Here is a 23,304-nt window from a genome sequence, read left to right as displayed (position 1 = left end):
ATACAGCAAACTTGAAGGAGGGACTAGGGAGCCTGGCATAGTGATAAAAGTGGGAGAAGCTCCTGGAGTCTTAAGACGGCAGCTATTTGCCAACTAGCAGTACAGCAATATTTTCAATATTTTCACTACTGGTATAGCCAAAAGGTGTTTACTGGGTGATGTCAATTTGTGATTCTTGCCAAGAGGATGTCATTTACTTATCAGTGATGTCCAGCCCACACTGGTTGGGTTTGTTCAGCCAATCAGATCAACATTTTCCCACCAATGTGACATCAAGTGTGTGAACACCTTTCCCATGAGCCAGGTACCAACCATTACTAGTGTTTGTTACAGAAGGAAAAATTGAAGTCCAAGAATGACATTTCACTGACCAGCATGCCCTCTTCTTCTACCAAGACTTCAGCTAGTCCTAAATGCTAGAGTAAGGTGATCACATACTCTACTGATCTTGAAACAAAAATCAATTATCATCATTGAAAATAAAAACACATGTAATTGGTACCTTGTTTTCCCCCACAAAGCTTATATTTTATTTGTCTTACTCCGTTAGACACTAGGACCTTCATATTTATTAACAATAGTGAGTCCCTGCTCTACCAAATATGTATATGAAGTTCTCTGGGACAAAACGGAATGAGTAGCTGTTTTTAGGGCAGGCACATTATGAGTTTTGGAGCTACATAATTTAGATAAAATAAAATGTTGACATTGTCTTTCATTTAAACACTGAAGCAATTAGAATCACTGTAGTTACTGAATTATTAAAACCTCAAATGTTTAAAAACTGTTGGCATGATTGCATGCATATTTTGATAGAGTTACGTATAGAAACGTTACTAAAATATCAGAACCAATTATAATGTAAACCACATTGAATTAAAATTTCCTAATACAACCATATTCATTACATTATTCCTACTCTTTGGTGTGGTAATTCCCTCCTGCCTCATCCCACTTACTAATTTAGAAGGCTTATTAATAAGAACATCGCTCTGTTTCATACTGAAATAAAGTGACACTAATTTTTAAGTTTTGTATCAACCACTACTGAGGACCTAGACAAGTGAATATTTTGCCTCCCTGAATTTCTCATGAAAGCATTCTGAGACTACTGTTTTAAGGACTATTATTTCAAAGACAATGTCTGCAAAAACCATGAACAAATGCTGAAATAAGATATTTTTATTAGTTGTTCTTATTGAGGCAAGTTGGAGCAAGAAGTAGTAGGAAGATATTTATCTGTTTGCACAACAATGAACTAGATTTATTTGAGTAATACATTGTGGCATTAGGGCCCACCCTAGTGACCTCATTTTAATTTGATTATCTCTATAAAGACCCTGACTCCTAATAAAGTCATGTTCTCAGGTCCTGATTACGAGGTCTCTTTTTTTTTTTTTTTTTGTTGCTTGACACAATTCTACATATAACAAACACCAACTAGTAGCCAGGCACTGTATGAGTCACTCACAAATGGTTGAGACACAGTTTCTTCCCTCATTGTGCTTAATAATCTAGCAAATGTAATAATCACTGAGAAATAAAATTTTAAAGAGCAACAATAATCGATTGGTTGATTGTTACCTCTATTCTTGAGACTATGCTACATGCTCTACAAGCATTTTCTCATGTAATCCTCAAAGCAACATTTTGAAGTAAGCATGGTGTTCACCATCATTAGAAGCTGCTTCATGTAAAGTTACATTTGACTTGAGTGTGAAGAATAGACTTGTAATTCTTCAGTCAAAGAAGAAGACACATCAGAAAAACTGCGTTAAGTTGAGGGCATAAAATGTGGCTATGGGGTACAGAATGAGATCAAATCCGGTTTTAGGAGACTGAATTAGACAACTAGGCAACTCTTCAGCACGGTCTGTCTGCCTGCCTCTCTCTTCCTGCCTGGGCTCCTCCAATCTGCAGCATGGGGTTCAGGTGGCATCCCCCCTGCACGTGTGCCCATGCAATCCAGGGGTGGAGGGACATTAACACCCATGGTGCCATTCTTAACTGATGGGAGTGAAAACAGATATATCATGCTTCCTCCTTTTGTGCCCTGGGCAGACAGTTCTGAGACACCATTTGGAAGACTCTCAGAAGGTCTCTGCGGACCCAAGCAGCAGGTGTTTACAGTGATGGACAACTCAGTAATGCATCGTTGTGCTGTCTTTCTCTTCCTTTTCTATTTTACTCTCCTATCCTATATTTCTCCCCAGAATCCTCATCTCAAAACACTCACACAAAAGCCTTGGCCTCAGGTTACGCTTTTAAGGGACTAAGATAATTGGCATCCGATTTTATTATCCCAGGTCAGAGATGAAAACAACTCACACATCAGTGACTTTTTCAAAGCCAAGAAGCTTTAGGCATACTCAGAATTAGCACCTAAGTCTCTTGGCTTCCTGAAGAACATCTTCCCTATAAAAGTGGTCATCCAATCTAAAAACTCTAGATCATCATTTTCCTGTCTGTATGAACACTGTCAAGTGCCTTCAAGTGCATGAGGGAAAGCAGTTTTAGCTTCTTTCTACACCATAACCTCCAGCATGAAAGAGTGGTAGCTGAGACCCCATTGCCAGAGCAATAGAACAAAAGCTTAAAAATAGTTTTATCTGAAGTGAAGCTAAAAAGGCAAGTTACGGAAGTAAAATGCAAATGTTCTGTCTCTTACCGTCTTTCCATTAAATGAAATACATACACCCTCCCTGCCCCCCCAACACACACACACTCACACACATGAATTTCAGCTGAGGAGAAATTAACTTGAACCAAAATGAAAGAGAAGAGTAGAGACTTCTGACTCAAAGGTAAATCTACTTCAATTGCCTCTGTCACTACCAAATAAAAAGTTGAAGCACAAATGCCTTTTGAGACCTCTAACACTGTCTCTGATTGCTGAAGATTTTCCTACTGTAGAGAAAAAAATATATTAATGGGGTACTTTTTCATCTCACAATGTCCAAAGTCCTGTATTTAAAAAAAATTTATGTTACCGAAGATTTTTATTTTGCAGTTTTTCTGGGTTTTGTTTATTTATTTTTCTCCTGAGCAAACCCTTTTTAATAGGAAGGTCACACCAACTTCTGTAATGCAGAAATGGTTCTAAAAGTCACATACACATGAGCAAATTGCTATCTAATTAATTATAGACTATGTTCAAAATAATTCCATTATTATTGCAGATTCCATTAAGATGCTGCAACGTATAGATAATAATTCTGTTTATCACAATTGACATCTATATGCATCTTGGAAATATCCAGAAAAAGACGTACAGGATATTTTTTAAAAAACACACACTGTCTCATTCTTTTTTTTCTTTTATTATTATACTGTAAGTTTGGGTATACATGTGCAGAACGTGCAGGTTTGTTACATAGGTATACACGTGCCATGGTGGTTAGCTGCACCCATCAACCCCTCATCTATGTTAGGTATTTCTCCTAACGCTACCCCTCCTCTTGCCCTCATCCCCAGACAGGCCCTGGTGTGTGATGTTCCCCTCCCTGTGCCCATGTGTTCTCATTGTTCAACTCCCACTTATAAGTGACAACAAGCGTTGTTTGATTTTCTGTTCCTGTGTTAGTTTGCAGAGAATGATGGTTTCCAGCTTCATCCATATCCCTGCAAAGGACGTGCAAACGACATAAACTCATCCTTTTTTCTTTTATTTATTTCCCCTGATTTTATGAGGCATTAATAGTCAGTGGTTTTGTGATTTCTCTAATTTTCTTTCTCTCCTTTCCACGGGCAACATTCTATCCCTTTTTTGAAGTATATGAGAGTCACACAACCCCACAAAGAAAGTTGCTGTCTAGCTACCTTAGGAATTCCTACAATTAGGCAGACTCAGGAAAGTGCTAGGAGAATATGGGCCCTACGAAGTGCACTCCTATTTTACTACTAAATGAGTTAAGACCTCAGAATCTTCAGTCTTTGGGGAAACAATGCCGTAACAGAGCCTTTCACATAATTGAAGAGCTTCTTTCATAAAGAGAGACAGATGGAAGAAACATAGAAGAAAATACTCTGCATTGTAACCTCAAGAAGATTTAGAAGAGGGGAAGCCATTTCAAAGAAACTGTTTTCAAAGTACATACTTCCCTGGGTGAGAAAGGCAACTTTATTTATTCTTTTCTTTTATACAAACAAGTTTTCAGAGAAGTCCCTCTGATAAAGTATATTGTACCATGCTCATGACCAGCTGTCTCTATGTGTGAAAAAAAATATTTGGAAACAGGTAGCTGTTTACTCTAGCAATGCTAGTGTGTGCTAGTGAGTCATTGATACGATGCTAGTTTTGATTTTGTCAGTGGAATAAAATCTAAAACTTGGTGTTATCAAAAGCTTTGCATGCCTCTCAGCCAGGTCTTATGTAGTTTCTGGCTTGAAGAGACGGGAGTCAGACCTCTGTGTCAGGATTTCTCAACCTCAACACAAGGATCAGATTATTTTTATTGTTGGGGGGGCTTCCCTGTGTATGGCAGAATGTTTAGCAACACCCTCAACTCTGCCCACTGGATTCCGGTAGCACTTACCCAATCGTAACAATCAAAAATGTCTTCAGATAATGCCAAAATATGGTAAAATCGTCCCTGATTCAAAACTACTGCTTTATATTAAGAACATTATTCTTGGAAGGATTTTGTTTTCATGTGTGAGGCTGAGTGTAGGATATGCCCTGAACATACTGAGTTGTCTAAGGAAGAATTTTCTTAGACAAAGTTTAAGCTGACAAGAACAGTTGTAAAGGAATACTGAAGGGAACTAAAGAAGCATTGATCCTGGCTCTCACAGATGGGCAATATGCAGCTGGACAATACAACCCAGTTTGCTGTATTTGTCAGAGGGAGGGATTCTTATTCTGCTCAAACTCCTTCCTCTTAGTCCCCATTTGAGGCACGATTAACTGTCCCCAGGCAGATGGTGATTCAGGGCCAGCCGAAGAGCGTCTCTTTCCCTGAAGGCCCTCTCCGTAACTATTGGGAAAAGTGGTCTTAAATAGCCAATGTAGGGCTAGAAAGAAAAGAATTGTACAGAGTTTGCAGTTGAATGATAGAAGAAAGAAGGAATGCAATCACTTAAATAAGTCTGTAGCCATCTCTGTGGAGCGCTGAGGAATCCACTGGGCTATAAGGTAGCAAGGAGACCTCTCAAGGTGGGAAAATAAAAACAAAAAAGATCAGAAGGAAATTGTAGAGTGAAGAAGTGAGCTTTTCTCATTACCTGAAAGTGTAATGTCTACTCATAAAAGCAAGCAGAAAAAAAGAGACATATCAGACTTTATTATAACATAAAAGTAGGCGTGACAAAAATGCTGCACACTCAAGTGTGATGCATGCAAAGCGCTCAGGTAACTTAGAAATAAGTAGAGGTCTTTGACTTCCTGGTACTACATAGCACATTCCTCCGCTCTTCTAAGAACCTGTGGTTCTGCCAGAGGCAAGAGCTATGAGAAGGGAGACAGAAATGCAAAGAGGTCTTGGTCTTTTAAAGGAAAATATATTTCACTATTTTTTCTCCATTTGAAAATAATGTTTTACTTCAACCTATTAGATTTATATTTTCAAGTCAATAATAATGTGCACAATATCTAAAAGAACTTGGAATGCATTTTATAAATAGTCTGGGAATTGAAGACTGAAAGCCCTAAGTTTTCTGAATTCACTATTTTAATATCTCTACGTTCCAGTACCTAGCATGCTAAAGTAAAGTTTATTCATGTTTATAATATATTTAATTTCTGCCTCCAAACTATCAAAAGGGAGTTAACAATGCTTTTAATCCTGATGCTTTTGTGGGGAGCAGGTATCTTTCTGATCTCTGCTACTGTGTAGGTATCTAGAAACCCCTAATCTTATGATCTTATGATATGGTTATTTGTTTATGAAGATATGGCTATCAGCATTGATTGTGTGGCTTCACTATTGACTTTGCCTAGGGGAATTTGGACATCAAACTTTGGATTTAAAAATTATTTCTGTGGAGGTTAATTAGTTTTTTGTTAGTGGTGTTCCCTTTGAATGACATTCAGGGGAAATAGGAGAGTCTGAGTTGACGCAAAATTTTAGATGACTTTGCAATAGGGAAACTACTTTTTTATGGATGTGGGTACACTAATGCTGTTAACTAACATTAATTAACTCTGCCTGGAGAGAGTCCCAGCAGCTGTATGAAATTACTATGGTGCCATCCTACAAAATCCACACTGCCAAGGGAGGAAATAAATAAAGGTTTCTGAACATCTGTGGAAAAATAAAGTGTTTTCTGTGGTTCTAGTAAGCTGAAAGTAGTATTTAATCCTAGATAATATTTTTGCCACACAGGCTTCTGTCTCCTTCCTACCCACCTGTGAAAAAATAGGAATCCCAGTGCCTTGTTCTTCCAGTTTCCAGACACCCAGTGTGGTCCTCTCAACCACATTTCTGCATCATCTTCAGTCTCTGGCTGAGCTCCCAGCAGTTCCATATTTTCACCCATTCTGTCCCTGCTCCAATTATGCTTCTGAATGTGTACACATCTGTTTTAGAAAGCAGAAGAATCTAAAAGTAATTGGTGTCTTTGTTGGAAAATTAACTCATTTATTTAACCAGAATTTTATTCAGTACTTAGATGTGTCCAGGAAATACATGAGCTTTGGAACATCTCTTTCTGAATCAGCAGCTTCCATACTGAAAGAGTATGCCAGAGTGAAACCTCGAAATTGCCAGAAACTAAATTTAAATCAAATTGTGCATAACTTAATCATACAATTATGTGTTCTATTTACTCAATTGTATTAACAAAAGTCATTCTAAGTCAATGTTTTACTGTCATGGGAGGCTGGAGCCAAGCATTCCCTCCTCTTCCAGTTTCCTTATTCTTGCCTAGGTTTGGGAGAATAGAATCTCGATCATGTGAAGACCACTCTACTGGAGCAGCAGGAGCATATTTGGTTTTTGTTCTATCATCAGAATCAGCCACCCTCCTGGCTCTGATATTCTTAGGACAGGAGAAAGGGAAGGACAAAAGTCAAAAGACGGGACCATGATGTTAACTCTAATACTAACCCCAAGCCCTCCCACTCCCCAAATAATTTGACCACTCGTGGACAAAGCTGCAATACTCTGAAGACTTTATGCCCTCTTATGAGGCTCAGTCCCTGTATTAGTCCATTTTCACACTGTAATAAAAAATGCCTAAGACTGGGTAAGCGGTTTAATGAACTCATAATTTCATATGGCTGGGGAAGTCTCAGGAAACTTACAACCATGGCAGAAAGGGAAGTAGGTACCTTCTTCACAAGGCGGCAGGAAGGAGAATGAATGCAGGAGGAACTACCAGACACCAAACCATCAGATCTTGTGAGAAGAGTCCTCATTATCATGAGAGCAGCATGGGGAAAAACACCTAGGTGATCCAGTCACTTCCCACCAGGTCCCTCCCTCAATACATGGGGATTGCAACTCGAGATGAGATTTAGGAGAGGACGCAGAGCCAAGCTACGTCCCCTTAGCAGCAAAACCTGGCACTACTTGGAGGAGAAAAGTTGGCTTACTTTCAGAAGGAAAATTTCAAGCTAGAAACCTAGAAGAATGGACGAAGAATCTGGCTTTACATCTTTTTCTCATTAATCACAATCTTAGAACTTCAGAAGATAATCTCAGCTGTCTGTGTGACATATACAGTATTTCATTTCAAGTACTACATTGAACACATTGACAGGGATTTATTCATTTTGAAATGAAAACAAATGACACTGAAAGAAAATTAGGGCTGGCTGTTTTGATGAGAAAAGCATGGCTCTGCAATCTAAAGGTGACTTTGTAGAGGCTCCAAATTTGAATGCAGGGTAGTCCTGTCTTCCTGGTACTACAGCTATAGAATTCTTAATGCACAGACACAAAGTGCCCAAAGTGAGTAAAGAGAAACTCACATATTGTCTTCTTTTCTCTTGTATAATCAAAGAAATGCAAGCATGAGCTCCTGAAAAGTTTATTTACCTCTTTTCCTATTATAGTTGGAATTCTAGTGGGATTAGAATAGCAATTATCACTTAAATAGCTGTAATAGTTGAAGACTAGGATGAATAAGTTGTAAGTGGCCTACTTGTCTTCAAATGTAATTCCCAACAATTTGCAGAATGAAACAGTGAACCCAGTGTTTCTTTTATGATAAATTAATAATTTTTAAAAATGAGAGAAATGCTGTCATTTTAAAACTTAATATGTCTGATATTTAAGTTAGTCCTTGCAGTGATCTCAGAATGCTGTTCATAATGGGACCTTACGATGATGATGTGCTCCTGGAAAGATATGAAGACTGACATTTAGATCAGTCATTTCCAAAGACAGAATATCTGTTAACTAGAGAAACCATGTCCCCTGAACTAGGATAGAGCATTGCAAGAAGGAAAGTGTAAACATTGAAAATCTCCATGTTTCAAAAATTGCCTTGTGGAAAAAATATTGTACTGCACAGCTTTACTTTATTTTGTGTAGTAGAAATATTTCTTGCTGGGTGTGGTGGCTCACGCCTGTAATCGCAGCACTTGGGAGGCCGAAGAGGGTGGATCACCTGAAGTCAGGAGTTCAAGACCAGCCTGGCCAACATGGTGAAACTCCATCTCTACTAAAAATACAAAAAATTAGTCTAGTGTGGTAGCAGACACCTGTCATCCCAGCTACTAGGGAGGTTGAGGCAGGAGAATTGCTTGAACCTGGGAGGTGGAGGTTGCAGTGAGCCAAGATCACAGCATTGCACTCCAGCCTGGGCAACAAGAGTGAAACACCATCAGGAAAGAAGGAAAGAAAGAAAGAGAGAGAGAGAGAGAAGGAGGGAGGGAGGGAGGGAAAGAAAGAAGAAAGAAAGAAAGAGAGGGAGAGAAAGAAAGAAGAGAGAGAAAGAAAGAAAAAGAAAGAGAGAAAAAGAAAGAAGAAAAAGAAAGAAGAAAGAAGAAAGAAAGACTTCTAAAATTCTAACTGTAATTGTAAAGCCATAAATAGAATCTGATTTAAAAGACTTAATTGAATTTCACACATAGTGAATCCTTGTGAAATATAAGCACTTTTTATAAAGGAATATTTATCTTAATATATAGCACAATTTGCTTTTTGTTCATTTCAGAATTGGTTTTCTTGTTTAAAGTTATACAGCAATATTTGATGTATTTCTTCAACATATTAATTAGATTTCTACTTAGGCTAAATAGCAGGCCTGCTTTTAGTACCTCAGAGAAACCAAGGTTGTTTTACTGCATTCACTTTCTGGAACTCTGCTGCATTTGGCCTATGATCTTTCTGTCAAGCTGGTTGTGATAGCAAGGGATGCTGAATGTGCTCGTGAGGCCAAGAACCTGTGTTCTGAGTTGGAAGTCAGAGTGTGAACTAAGTGTAAGTGCAATGGGCCAGAAGCTAATGAAAAGGGTCAAAAGTGTACAGGCAACAGGGGCACTGTGGCTCCTAGGGGCATTTACCAGCTTTCCAAAGTGCTTATCAGGGAAATGCAGTTTCTTGATAACTTGGGCAGGTCACACGCTTCATGGTGAAATTCATCATCATCAACAGCAACCCCACAGTAAATTACTCAGGACAGGATATTGCCCTTCTAGTCACCAAGTATCACACAGGAAAGGTAGGTGTTGTAAAACTAAAAAATGAAGCCCATGAAATTTTGGAAACTCCTCCTTTGCAGTTCCCAAATGTAATCCCTTGGAATCTGTCTGGAATGTTTTTTCCATCTGAATTACTAAAGGCCCTTTCAGGAGATATTTAAAGCTTGGCATTGTATGAACTGTGAATCACTGACAGACATCTACAGATGTACAGAGGTACAGCTTTCTGTCTGTGCTTGCATCTTCAGCTTTGACCGTATAAAGTGACTCAATCTAAGCCACTAGCTCTTGAGACACCCCTGCAAGATGGTGTATAAACAAGACCTACTAGAATTACTCTCAATGACTTTCAAATTCAGTAGCTGTTTTATTGTGGAAAGCTGTTAGAGAGAATTAAAATCTCTGAGGCATCGTTGCATACCACGGTGCCACCCCATGGAGCGATGATTGCTCTTAAAGACTAATTTGATTATGTGCCACCATTAATGGTGAAATGGGAAACTTTCAAAACACCGTAGATTCAAATGCGACAATTTCTCTCCCTACCCCCCAAGCTTACTTGTATTTAAGTTGCAGTAAACATCCAGTGTTTCTTATTTAAAGGCCTGGAACTCTTCTTGGCTTATACTTTGGGTCACATACCTGAGTCACACTTCGTGTCTGATGAGCAATGAAGTCACCTTGGAAATTGCCACCTTTACTACCTGCCACTTGTCTCCACGAATGAGGGTTTCCCAGCACATAGAATCTGACAGCCAGGCCACGAACAAGAGCATGTCAGCGGTGAAAGAGGATGAGGTGAAAGAGAATGTTCTAGAGGAGGCTCTAGAACAGTATCAGACATTAGCAACACTGTATATGCTCAGAATAGGCAGGAAATATGTTAGGAAGAAATGGGGCAGGCTCTGGAGTCAGGAAAACTGGATTCAAATCTCAGGACCTTGGCTACAGGTCAATCACTTAATCTCTTAGGTCTCAGATTTCTCACCTATAAACAGAGAACAAATCTTTCTCATAAAGGAAGCTGTAAGCACTGGAACAGACATAGAATAAAGATTATTACGGACAACCAGTAAATGGTAGCACTCTTCATTACCATCATTACAAAAAGCCTTGAACAGCTGCTCAAAATTATGGTTTGTGCCTCATTGGAATTAGAAAATTCTGTAGAGAAAATGTCCTTATTGAGATATCTAGGACAAATCCAACTTAGTACCTGTCACTGCCTACCTTCCAGGGTGGAGAGGAGTAGACAGCAGAGGGAAAAGAGGTCAGCTTTGTATAATGGCCAAATCAAAGACAAACCAAGTGGAGCTAACAAAATTCATTCTCCCTAAGATTAAACCCAATATTAACTCTCTACTAATGTTACAGCGTCTCTGTTGTCTTCCTTTGTTCTGGTTTCTGACTTCTGTTCTCCCTCTGCACATCTTTCCATTCTCTTTCTGATCATGTCGACACATCGGTCAGTCAGTCTTCTGGTAGTATAATCTATGATTCCAAAGACTTAAGAAGTACATAAATAAATACTGCTGTGCCAGGCACTATATTCACCAGGTGCTTTATATACACTAGTTCAACTAATTTTAACCACAGCCTTGAAGACATAACATTAGAAAATAAGAAAACTGAAGCTGTTTTCCAGTTAAGAAGGTTTCTGAAGGTCTCACAGATGGGAGCTTCTGAAGCCGGAAACTGAATGAGGACTTATCGACCTCCTTCCCAGGGCTGGTACTGAGTGGTTCACTTCACTGACATCCATAAATTGGAGCTCCATGTTTTGTTCTGATCTGTATCCTGGTTGTTTCTCTGAACTCCTTGTGAATCCAGAGACAGCAGATCAAAGACATCACTTTTGCTGCATCCTTGATAACTCTGAGACAGGCTTGAAGAACCTAAAGAGAATGTTGGACTAGAAGAGGGTCCAATATCCCACTAAATGCACACTATTGACCTGAGAGAGGCTTTGAGATTGTCCATTCATAATTTTGTCCAGTGTTCTAAGACTACCTAAGCAAATACAAGCTTCTTTGACTAGATATAAATTAGTCTAATGATGCTTTGTAGCAACCCCTTCCAAAGCCATCAAATTAACCTGTTTGTCATGACTCGGCCTTACTTTTTTTATAATCCCTGTGATAGGGTTTGGCTGTGTGCCTACCCAAATCTCATCCTGAGTTGCAGCTCCCATAATTCCCATGTGTCATGGGAGGGACCCAATGGGAGGTAATTGAATCATGGGGGCAGGTCTTTCCCATGCTGTTTGCATAATAGTGAATAAGTCTTGTAAGATGTGATGGTTTCATAAAGGTAAGTTCCCCTGTACAAGCTCTCTTGCCTGCTACTGTGGAAGATGTGGCTTTGCTCCTCATTCACCTTCTGCCATGATTATGAGGCCTCCCCATCCATGTGGAACTATGAATCCATTAAACCTCTTTCCTTTACAAATTACCCAATCTCAAGTATGTCTTTATCAGCAGCATGAGAACAGACTAATACACCCCGAGACAGACTTGATATTATTTCCCAAATCTTAGTTTCTTTTCCTCTTTGGCATGCAATCACACTATATTTCACAGCTTTCCTTGGATTTAGGTGGGCCTGCATGATTACATTCTCGCCAATGGAATGTGGCTGCCGCAGGTGAAAGGTGGAAGCTCTCTAACATGGAACATGCTACCCCTTCCCACCTTCATGACCTTCACTGTCTCTGATTAGAGCAAAAGATGAATTTCTATTATCTCAAGCTAAGATATGAGAAATGCTTGTCACAGATAGCCTACACTGTCTAATGCAATCTATTTCAAAATATAAAACAACATCCCTTAACTGGGAATAATTTTGCAAATTAGAGATATATGGAAATGTCTAGACATACTTATGATCACGACCGAGGGTGGGATAGTCTTGGCATTAATGGGTAGAGGCCAGAAACGTGGCTAAACATTCAAAAACACAGGACTGTCTTCCACGGCATAAAATTATTTAGCCCAAAATGTCATTAATGCAGAAGTTGAAAAACCCTGGTTAAAATTAAGTCCTCTGAGGAAAAAAAAAAAACAAAATATATTATCTGCTTTGCTACAATGGCCCCATCTGCGGAGTGTCCAACATTGATTCCATCACAGGCTTCATGTCTTGAGTCAAACACAATATGCTCTTGACTGACTGACTTATCTTGAACTCCCGACCTCAGGTGATCCGCCCGCCTTGGCCTCCAAAGTGCTTGGATTACAGGCGTGAGCCACCGCGCCCAGCCTAACTGACTGACTTATTTGAGAAAGAACTTAAAAAAATGCTGTCCTCATGCCAACAATCTCTTAAGCAGAAATTTATTAGGAAAAATTTAGTCATAGTAGTCACTGTTTGTGTTTCAAATTTTCTATATATGGGAAATTGTGTTAGTTAATTAAATTGGCAGATTTAGGAAAACAGACATCTTTTATTCACAGAAGTAGTGTAGTTTAGTTAATTGATGCACTTAAATCTGAAAGTTGACCATTACATTAGTACTGTGTGAGAAAAATGTATGCTGTTTACCAAAATAGTTAACCTGAGAAGCTGAAGGAAAACTTCCACCCTGATTTTTGAGTTCCTGCTTTGTCTGCAGGGATTTACCAATTAGAACAATGTATGTGATGGGAATTGAAATGGACCACCAACCCCTTTTAAATGTGATATTGGAACTATCTCTGGTTAGGATATATACATTTCAGTCACTGGTTTGTATTTCAAGTGGTAAACTAAAAGGTACAAATATGATAGAATGTTCTCGTTTATTTTAAATATCACATCCTTGTAATAACATTTTCCCTAAACATTGTTTGAGGCATCCACTTAAAAAACTCAATAGTATTTAAGAGGTTTTTATAAGACAGACAACCTTAATAACCATGGCCTTAATCACAGACAATAAAAATACACTTTGCATTTCTCTTCCAACCCTAATACCTAGGCCAGCTCCTGGCAAAATGTTATCCTAACTTTTTACTCAATTCACGACAGATTTTGGGGATATATTCTACTTTCCAGGCACTGAGTTAAATTCTGGAGACCAGAAAGACCAAGACATTGTCCCTACACTGACATTTTATCTAATACTCCTGTTCAGATTCCTTACCCTTAGCTCTCTCTATTTTTTGATTTCTTTCCTCTAGTTCTTATTCCATATCAGAGGGCTCCTGTGGATGCTCCATGCTCTACAGGATTGCACTCTTCCACCTGCCACCTGTCTTTCCAGGTAAAGAGATGCCCAAAGGGGCTTCCACTCTACAGACACATTGTTCATGTCCTTGCCATGGCCGCTGTGACTATATCACATTCCGGGAAAAGCAGTTTAAACCTTATGCCTCAGATCCCCCAAGTGGAATGTGAGAATGATAGTGGTACTCACCTCTTAGGGTTACCATGAAGATGAAGTAAGTGAATGCCTGTTAGTTAACTATTAAGAACAGTGCCTGGCACATGGTAAATGATGTTCCATGTTGATGTTGATGCTGATGTTCCTACCCCTAGATTCTCCCTTTCCCTTTTCAGCCAGAGCGATTAACCAGCCTTGTGCCTGACTTCCCTAAGGCTAGGCTATCTAAGTGTAGGATGACCATGCTTCAAAGCAATGAATCCATACTAATATACTAACAGGAAAAGACTTGAGACCCTCCAGGCACCCTTTCTTTCTCCTCTAGTTTAATAGGTGAGCAGAAGACAAATGTTTGTTTTTATCAAACACTACAATGTGATAGAAATATAGAATTTGTGTATTCAAATATGTACCCTCATATTTGGAGTATAAGGAAAATAATATTTTAGGATTCTTACTTATATTAGTCAGGATTCCATCAAAGAAACATATAACTGGATAGAGAGATAATATCTAGCTAGGTAGCTAGATAGACAGATTCAGACATACAGATAGATAGAGTACAAAGAATTGGCTTACATGACTGTGGAGGCTAGTTAAGTCTGAAATCTATAGGGCAGGACATCAAGAAGGAGAGAATGGAGACTCCCAGGCTGAAGTTAATGGTGCAGTCCATGGGGAGAATTTCCCAACCCCCAGGTAAACCTCAGTCCTACCCTTACATCTTTTCAACTGGTTGAATCAGGCCCACCCAGATTATGGAAAATAATCTGCTTTGCTGAAAGTGAACTGATTGTAGATGCTAACAAGGTCTACAAAATACCTTGCCAGCAACACCCAGGTTAGCGCTTAATTGAGCGACTGAGTACTATCACCTAGTCAAGTTCACACATTGAAACGATGATCACATGTGTCTGTGTCAGATGTGTGCTTTTGTATTTATTCCTCACAGAAACCCCACCCAGCAAGGATCATTCCCATTTTGTAAGTGAGGAAATGATGGTCTCACGATCTGAAATACTGTGTAACTCAACTAAATAGTAGGACACAGGATTTGTTTGAACACATGATTATTTGGCTCTACCAGCTGTTTTACACACATTTTCTATAGGAAGTTTAGTTTTTCCTTCCAGATTCTTGGTCTCCTGCCTGGGACCTCAGTCTTTATAGGCATGACGCGTATGTATAAGCATCGATCTCCAAGTACATAACAAAGCCTCACATGAGTTATTTTAGAATTTCTCATTGTCGTATTTATTTATTTTTCTATTTAACTTCATTAACATGAAAATATCCAAGTGTACTAAGTGCATTTGTTCCAGGTGTAATCTGTCTTTGTTGCTGATTGCTATTTTACTATGCAGACTAATTTACATACAGAGTTGTCATCATATCAAAAGCAGGTTTCAAACACCCAAGACTGGTCTGCATACTGCAGTTTTGGTAATGGGTCTACCTACCTAGCAAAGGGTACCTGACTTTGAAGGATTTTTCTCCTTAAGAAGAAGGATCTCAATACCTCTTACATATGGAAATTCATAGAAATTTCCATATGTTCGGATTTCCATATAATATAACTATATATTATGTAAGGGCACAGAACATCCAATAATCCAATAGCACACACCATTACCTCTTCTGAGGCACATGGACTTAAACTTAGATCTTCATACTGTTCGCAGAAAAATATTTCATATACCTGTGCATGAAATCAAAGACTCTGCTTTGTTTAACAAAGCAAAGGAATGATTTTAAAGGTAATTATTTTTAAAAATAGCCTGCCAATATTTGTTTTTAAACTCTAGAACAGAGTGATTGATGTGTTTTCTGGTTTTTGTTCCCATTTCTCTTTCTTGCCCTAAAGAGAGTTGGTAAAATTTTCTGTGGTTTCACAGGGACGATTTTACGGTAGCTAACAGTAATAAGAAGCCCATCTATGCCAGAAGGCTTTGCTACAATGGCCCCATCTGCGGAGTGTCCAACATTGATTCCATCACAGGTTTCATGTCTTGAGCATACAATTTGCCTCTAAGATATTTCAGTGTGTGGAGAGTTAAGATGTTTTCTTGACAGGCAGCCAAGGAAGACAAGTATGTGATTCATTTTCCTAGAGAGAAAAATAAAATCTTCTCATTAATTGCTTCTTACCTGTTTGTATAATGCAGACGAAGAGTTTGTTTTTTAATCAGAGTATATTTTATTATATATGAAGAAAAGAATATCCTTTGTTACATCGCACTAGACAATTTATTTTATAAAATTTTTATTAACTATTAATAATTGTTATTACATACTGGGCCAATATTCTTTTCCACTAACCATGGATGAAATAAGACAGCTTGCAAACTCAAAACACGCACATGTGCACGCAATCACCAGCAAAAGAGCCCTTGCCTCTGGCATGTTATCATCTGACAAGAACATAGGGTGTCGTGCATATTATTTTTCAGGTTCTCCAAATAGGAGCGAGAGCAACCTGTCATATCAAATCTGAACTTGTCTGTCATTTCTAAGCAGAGTCCTCCACTCCCACCTTCTCCAATCATTTAAGAAATCTCCTTTCCTGGCACTGTTCAATAACAGATGCATTACCTATATATACTTATTTTTTGTAGGCAAAGCCTCACTCTCTCACCCAAAATTGGAGTGCAGTGGCATGATCCTAGCTCACTGTAGCCTTGAACTCCTGGGCTCAAGCAATTCTCCTGCCTCAGACTCCCAGGAAACTGGCACTACCAGCACATGTCACCAAACTCACTAATTTTTTATTTTTTAATTTTTTTTTCAGAGAGATAGGAGTCTCACTATGTTATTCAGGCTGGTCGCAAACTCCTGGCCTCCAGCGATCCTCCCACCTCAGCCTCTCAAAGTGCTGAGATTATAAGTGTGAGCCACTGTGCCTGGCCTATTTGTTTGAATTTATTTTGTGGAATATTTTTAAGTTTCTTTTCTGGCCATTTGGTCTCATCCAAGAAATAGTAAGCTTCTTGCCAACAAGACACAGACTTTCTCTTTTGAAAATTTTCACACATCCTTCCTTCATACTCACAGCATACAACCAAGGAGTAAGTACAATTTTTTGATTATCCACCTCAACAAAATTAAATTCCTGCTTCTTATGGTTACATTAGGGGGAAAATGACTAAACAGAAAAGCTGCTGTAAAGGATACCATTCCTGGACCAAACATTTAGACACATACTAATGAAAGCAAGTCCTAGACCATTCTAGCTCTGACCTTATCTCATGGAAGTTGTCAGATCACTATCTACAGAAACCTTAAAAGCCCAAAGAGATCAAAGGATAGTAGAGCCAACTGTTCCCACAAGAAAAGTTCTGCTGCAATGAGATTATCTAATTTATCAGGAAATAACTGAGGGTTTCTGGTCCAAGATTCTTGATAGTTGAAATCCCATTGTAATAGCAAGCCACGGGATGAAAATATTTTTTAAAAGGTCTTTCTGAAAATAAATCCAGAAAAGGGGTTTTAGGCAATGTAGACAATAAGAATCAGTGTTTGAATAGAAAGAAAGATCACACAACTCAATTTGAGTCAAGGACGAGGGCCACATAACAAGATGCTGTATTTGAGAAAAACCAGCATCTTCTTGAACCCTAAGAGAAACCTCGGATACATTATGAATTTCTCAGAAGAGCCCTAGCTCTAGAGACTGTTATCTCTTGCCAGTACTAAAAAGGCTTAGCATTTTAATTCAGATTTTCTATACTGAGACAACATATGCTAACCATATTTGGAAGCAATTAAAATGGTGACACCCACTGCCATGCACACATGTCATCATTAACTTTGTGAATGTGTTACAGGCAGGTAGGAAAGACAGCTAGCTTCTTGAGAGAAAACCCCTGTAAATGGAATTGGAATGGCAAATAATGGGAATAATCATAATGCAAATACACATTAAAAGGTCATTAACAAACTGGTCAGATTACTTGCAACCTGTGTAAAAATCAGAGGCACCAGTACCCACCAGGACATATGCAGATTCCTTCCCACTGTAGCAAAAACCATCTTGCACGTAACAGATTGACTGGGTGTGTTAGGCTGAGAGGCATTAGCAGAGCTGCTGTGTGCATGGAAGGAATGAAGAAGGACTTATGGAGCATGCAATTGCAAGTTCTCCCTGGTCCCAGGACTATCATTAAGAGATGGCTCCATAATAACATATGCTCACTGCTCACTCCCCACTCCCATCCAAAGAGATAAACTCATGGTAAATCTTTAGCAGCAAGAGCAACCTCGAAGGGGAAAAGTGGCACCAAGGGGCAGCTAAAGGAAGGTTATCTGGAAAAAGGTCCAGTCTCACCATTTGTATTACTAGATGAAAGGGAAGTAGGCTAAGGACAGGAACGTGCAAAAGGCTGCAGTGAGGGTGGTGGGAGGCAGCTTTCTTGCCAACTAATCTTATTTGAAAACTATCTATCTTATTTGATATATCTAATTAGATGCATCTTGCGAGATATATCAAATATAATCAACTGTTATATCAAACCTATCTTATTAGCTATGTTAACTTTATATCTAATAATATATCAAACCTATCTTATTTGATAGATCAGTAGCATAGGTTTTCTTTTTTCTCTGAGAATACATAAGAGAGCCTGACTCTGCAACAGTCTCCCAATTTTGCTTCTCTCATTCTTCTTTCTCCTTCTCTCTCTCTATTGACCCTCATCAGAAAACCAAAGAGAGATTGGACCATACTGCCTGGTGTCCTATCTTTACAAGATTATCTGTCTTAGCAATCAGTAGTTCAAGACAAATGCAGTACCACATTTTATCTATACACCCCCTCTAGGTCCCCAAATGTCAGCTTGATTCTGAGTCTCAAATCTTTGTAGTTCCAGGTAAAATTGCCACGACTTCCCTCTCTACCAGATGCCTCCTGTAGTCGCTGTTGACCCAGAGCTCTAGCTCGGGTGATTTTTCTACCCTGTGGTTGGCTCGTCTTTCCTTTAGAATGCATCCAGAGTTAGAGTTTTCAAGTGTAGAGTAGGTGCATATTCAGAAAGAAAGCAAGACAGCAAGAAAGGATGAAAAGAGGGAAGGAGGAAGGGAGGGAGGGAAAGGAACTAAAGATAGGGTGACTAGTTTAGGCATGGTTGTACATATTTTAATTGCCGCAAAATGACCCATCCCTATCCCCAATTAATTATTCTACCTTGATTCCTCATTGTATATGAAATGTCATCATTAAAAATAATTTGTTGGTTTTTATCCTCACAATTACTACTACTAATAACTTCTATAACTACTAATATTCTTGAGATACACAAATAAATGAAAATAAATAGCAAAAATAATAAAGACTTCACAATTTAGATTATGTACTTTTGATACTAAATAGAAATTTACACTTTTATGAATAGTCTGTCATTTTTTTTGAGATGGAGTTTTGCCCCTGTCGCCCAGGCTGGAGTGCAATGGTACTATGTTGGCTCACTGCAACCTCCACCTCCCAGGTTCAAGCAATTATCCTGCTTCAGCCTCCTGAGTGGCTGGGATTACAGGTGACCGCCATCACAACCAGCTAATTTTTCATAGTTTCAGTGGAGACAGCTAATTTTTCATATTTTCACCATGTTGGCCAGGCTGACCTCAAACTCCTGACCTCAGGTGATTTGCCCGCTTTAGCCTCCCAAAGTGCTGGGATTACAGGCTTGAGCTACTGCTCCTGGCTTGCCTTTTTAACTTCATTGCAACATGCAAACTAGGTTTTATTATACAGATAGGAAATTGAGACTCAGAGAAATTAAATAATTTAATGAAATTCACACAGATAATAAATTTTATAGTTGAAATATATAAGCAGTTCTTCTGACTTTAAAATATGCTCCCTCCAATCCCCATATATTAAGTTGCATGTTTTTGCTTGCCACCTTTTAAAATGTACAGATAATCTTTGGTCAAGTGCTGCACAGAAATTCATATTAAAGTGTCTGCACTCTCCTGCTGAAAAAGAAGACCCATATGTGGCAGAAATGGTCCAGAAGAGGCGGAAGCTTGGGATTTGGCAGTCTCGTGAAGGTTCAGCCAGGGCTATAAACAAGGGTATATGGAATCCAATGGGAGCCTCATTAGCACATCCCAAAGAAGTTACAGAAAGCTCAAGCCCCTCAGCCCATTTCACAGATGGAGATGCTGAGGCCAAGGCTATAAGACACGTCCACTATGCTATATCTGATCAGTGACAAAGCTGAGTCTCCTGACTTCCAGTCTAGTGTGATTTCCATCATCCAGTCCTATCCCTCTGTGATCAGCTGCATAAATTCTGAGTAAAACAACTGACTATATTGTTTAATATCCATTGTAACATATAACTTGCTCATCAGAAAGTTAAAACTAACTTTTTTCCCCAACAGGAAAGGCAGAAACAAATTATTTTTAGTAATAATGAAGCTCTGTTAGAAGTACCACTCACCTTAAAAGTGTGTTTAGGAATTATTAATATACTCTCAGCATTCTGATTTTCCTGGCTTTCTGAAGCTAAGATGTTGCAGGGGAGCCTTCATGGCTTTGATCACAGGCAATCAAAGGGGACTTTGTGTAGCTTCCAGGGACACGCTGTTGCTGGAGAAATCGGAGCTCTGCTATGCAGAAGAAACTGCTACAGAAATCCCCTTCATTTTAACTCCAAATTAGGATCAGAAGGCTCTTGTTCACCCCCCGAGGAGCCTGTGGTTTTAATTTTCTTATCTGCATTTTTCTTTCCTGCCCATTCCAGGTAGCTGTCACAAAAAATATGAAAAGGATGTTGATTTGTTGATTGTTCTTTGCGGCTTCTCACTTTCATTTTTAGGGCAGGGAAATGAGCAATTGTTTCCACCAGTTGCTTTAGTGTTTTGAGTTCTTATGTGTGTAAGCATAATACACAATCTCACCCAAGTTTGAAATTTGGATTTTATGCCAGGTGGATTAGTTTAGTATTGATGACAAATGCTTATACTATTCTGCCTAGCAGAGTTTGGGTCTTAAAAATCATTAAATGTAAAACACTGCACAGAGTTGCTCAAATTGTCATGTCTCTGGCCAAATTTATGGAAATAAAAGGAGTCATTCATTTGGGTTATTTCTACAGTTTGAAAACTTTGGATCTCATCTTCTCTTAAGCTACCCAGGAAATTTCCAAACTCTAAAATCTGAGAGGAATGGTTCAGACAGACAAAGATGGCCCAGAATGCATACTTTCCGGAAGCCAAGGATGGTAGGACCCACTGGTGCCCACTTCACCCCTGAGATCCTACCTCTTGTGAGGCTTCACTAATGACGTTGGCTTACTCATTGATGAACCTTTTGGGGGTTGAGCCTCTTCAAACTGACTTGGACAAGCTTAGACAAACAACCTTCTCTTGAATCAACAAAGTGGAACTGAAATACCACTGGAAAATTCAAACAATACTCTTATTAATGGGGAAACAATACATAAATAGACCCAATAACTTAAATGATTAGTTAAGAAACATACACCTTGCTTTCACAGTGTTAGCTGGGACTCAGGAAAGGGGTGCTGGAAAAATTGGAGGTTGCATGTTTATTTTATTTTATTGTTTAAGATGAAAGAGGATTAAGCATGTTTAAATTCTAAGTGAGAAAAGGGTTGTTCATAATTGTGACATTAAAAAGATTGACATTAAGTCACAGAATATCTCCTCAGTGGGATACTGAAATTTATGTCTGCAACCACTATTCATGCTTTCTGATACTATCTTTCTTCAACAAACTAACACTATCTTTCTTCGTTCACCTCTTCTCAGTGTCTGCCTTGCTTACCTTGACCCATACAGGAAGCCAGATCACAATTGGAGATTTCCTCCCTGACCATGTAAAGAGAACACAGCAAGGATTTAGGAGATTAATCTGATGTGTAAGAGCTAGACACATCCTACTCAAAAGGATGCTCTAACTCCCTAGCTAGGACTATTGTCTTAAATGGCATGCCCATATTGTTCTGGGACTTTCTTTTCCCTTATCCTCTCATGGCTGTGCAGACATCAGTTGAGAATATATTCTTCCTTAGTACTCTAATACATTGAGGCAGGTTACAATCAAGTCTTGCAGTCCTGGGATCTCTTTTGTCTGTTTAAGGTAACTGTGCTTCTCCACTTTATTATTTGTTTGGCTCATAGTTTAGCTCTCAGGGAACAATTTTATTTTTATTACTCCTAAGTTCCTGGGAGACACCTTACAGTAATATCCCACATAGACTGACAACAAGTACCATGTAGCACTGCAAATTCACTACAAATGAACCGATGAAAAATGGACCTTTGATCTGATTGAGGTGTAGAAAATGGCCACCTGAAAGTGATACTTCTTCTTTTTGATTGTTTTGTGTGGCAGTACCTTGATGTAGGAAAAAAAGTTTTTCTTTTCTCTGTGTGTAAAAATCACCAGAAGTTACTTTGAACATCAAAAGAAAAACACTTTAAATTCCTTTTCTGGTTGTTCCCTTCAATTGGCAATTCTCTGGTTTTTATTTGTGTGTCATCTCTTTTAATGTCAAGTCTCTAAACCGGTTGCTCAATGATTCATTAAAATTGATACAACCTTACTTCAGATCTGCCAAATCATTTCTTGAACTTTTTCTCATAGTCACTTTACAATTAAAATCATCCAGTAAAATGTTAACTGTCCTGAGTGAACATTTATGGTTTTCTGAATTAGCCAGAACTATATCCATACACGTGTTTGTGTGCATATGTGTGTAGACACAAGATGAGAGAGAAAGAAGCAGAGAGACCATTGAAGGAAGGTTACCTGCTGTGGTGTTGGTTTATCCTTTATTCCCACAGTTCTTTGTTCAAATTTTGATGAAATCACTTATCAGATCATTCAATAATGTCACTATTTGTATTTGTTCTTGCCCTGACACTGTTTTACCCAGCTTTGTGTTTCAAGGCCTTGGCACATAGGTAGGAATTTCAAAAGTGTTTAACAAATGTTTGATAAAGTAATTAATTTTAAATCAGGGCCCGTGTGTGCTACCCAATCCATATTCTAGTGTAGAGAGATGTTAAAATTAACCATGGTACCTAAAATAACATTAAGCATGCAGAAGCGCAACATAGTTCCAAGCATTGTGCGATGTGTAGGTCTTCTCTTTTCTCAATTTTAAGAAATATAGACTGAGTACAGTGGCTCACGCCTGTAATCCCAGCACTTTGGGAGGCCAAGGCTGGTGAATCACGAAGTCAGGAGTTTGAGATTAGCCTGGCCAACATGGTGAAACCAAGTCTCTACCAAAAATACAAAAAATTATCTGGGTATGGTGATGGGCTCCTGTAATCCCAGCTACTTGAGAGGCTGAGGCAGGAGAATCTCTTGAACCCAGGAGGCA

The 23,304-nt window shown here is 38.8% G+C and overlaps 1 protein-coding gene and 1 long non-coding RNA gene across 8 annotated transcripts in view; one reads left to right on the top strand and one right to left on the bottom strand.

The window, feature by feature from the left end:
* The window catches only part of GRIK1 (glutamate ionotropic receptor kainate type subunit 1), a 391,291-nt gene that overhangs the window by 167,520 nt on the left and 200,467 nt on the right, over nt 1–23,304 (top strand). The window lies entirely within an intron of this gene.
* Nucleotides 6,550–21,337, bottom strand: LOC105713096 (uncharacterized). Its single transcript, XR_001106484.2, has 5 exons — nt 21,212–21,337; nt 20,389–20,695; nt 11,305–11,484; nt 10,578–10,622; nt 6,550–6,978 (listed from the first exon to the last, which is right to left on the bottom strand). It is a non-coding gene; the product is annotated as an uncharacterized LOC105713096 (long non-coding RNA).

Source organism: Aotus nancymaae, unplaced genomic scaffold (assembly GCF_030222135.1).
Source record: "Aotus nancymaae isolate 86718 unplaced genomic scaffold, 86718_ANA_hifiasm-v0.15.2.pri h1tg000022l_1, whole genome shotgun sequence".
Taxonomy (NCBI): domain Eukaryota; kingdom Metazoa; phylum Chordata; class Mammalia; order Primates; family Aotidae; genus Aotus; species Aotus nancymaae.
The sequence above is the reverse complement of the archived record's forward strand: the minus strand, read 5'-3'. Positions and strand labels throughout refer to the sequence as shown.